The sequence below is a fragment of the Penaeus monodon genome, chromosome 22 (genome assembly GCF_015228065.2).
Source record: "Penaeus monodon isolate SGIC_2016 chromosome 22, NSTDA_Pmon_1, whole genome shotgun sequence".
Taxonomy (NCBI): domain Eukaryota; kingdom Metazoa; phylum Arthropoda; class Malacostraca; order Decapoda; family Penaeidae; genus Penaeus; species Penaeus monodon.
In genome coordinates, this window is record NC_051407.1 from 35,388,330 (window position 1) to 35,389,289 (window position 960).

Consider the following 960-nt stretch of genomic DNA (forward strand, 5'->3'; position numbering starts at 1 on the left):
AAAAAAAAAAAATAATAATAAACCCAGCATGATCACGTTCAAGGAAAATCAAATATGAAAGCCATAAAATTTATTCTGGAATAAACATTACGCTGTAATTGGATACACAATATATCATAAATTCAAGGGAAAGAACGGCGAGCTGCATCCATTTTGCTCCTTTTGCCCATGATTCCTAGCTCTTGGTCCTCAAACTATAGTAGCATTTTGCCAACCGAGACAGCACGTGGTCAGAATCATAGAGCCTTAACTATGGGATGATTTCCGGTGTGTCAACTTTCCCCTATTTTGTCAGTTTGTCTCAGTCTTCTTATGAGAGAAAAAATAATACCAGAAACCCACTCAACATTCCAGATTTTGACTGGAATAGCATATGATAGCACTGAAATCCAGTTATAAAGTAAAGCTATAAAGCGTTGTTACCATGAGTTGATTATTAAAAGCACATATTCTTGACCAAGCAGAAATGTACGAGGCTCATTATGCTTGCTATTTTTTATATTTTATGGACCATGATAAAGCAGATTAATTGTGAATCAGAGATACCAGTTGAATGGGGCATTCTGCAGTCCTTGATGCTCGCAGGTTTGTAACACCACTTGTGCGTAATTACAGGTGAGATATTTAATGGCATGAGCACATTGAACAAGAGCATGACTGAATGTGTGTGCGCTAGAGGAGTGACAAAGTCTGTATAACTTATTGTAGCCCACGGTGTTTGTTGCTAGGCAACCAATGTGAGGTGCTGATACATAGTTATGGTAGTTCACATAACACTGCACATATTCCGAAATGATAGCTATACATAGGTAGGCATATCAACGTGGAATATAAAGCATTTATCCCTATCCCATTTTGCTACTTTACGGAAAAGTATACATTAGGAAACGGAGCAGCCGATCGTTAAAGTTTTTCCCAGCCAGTTGATAGAATGGTTTGTCAATCCTAAACCTCCGTTTA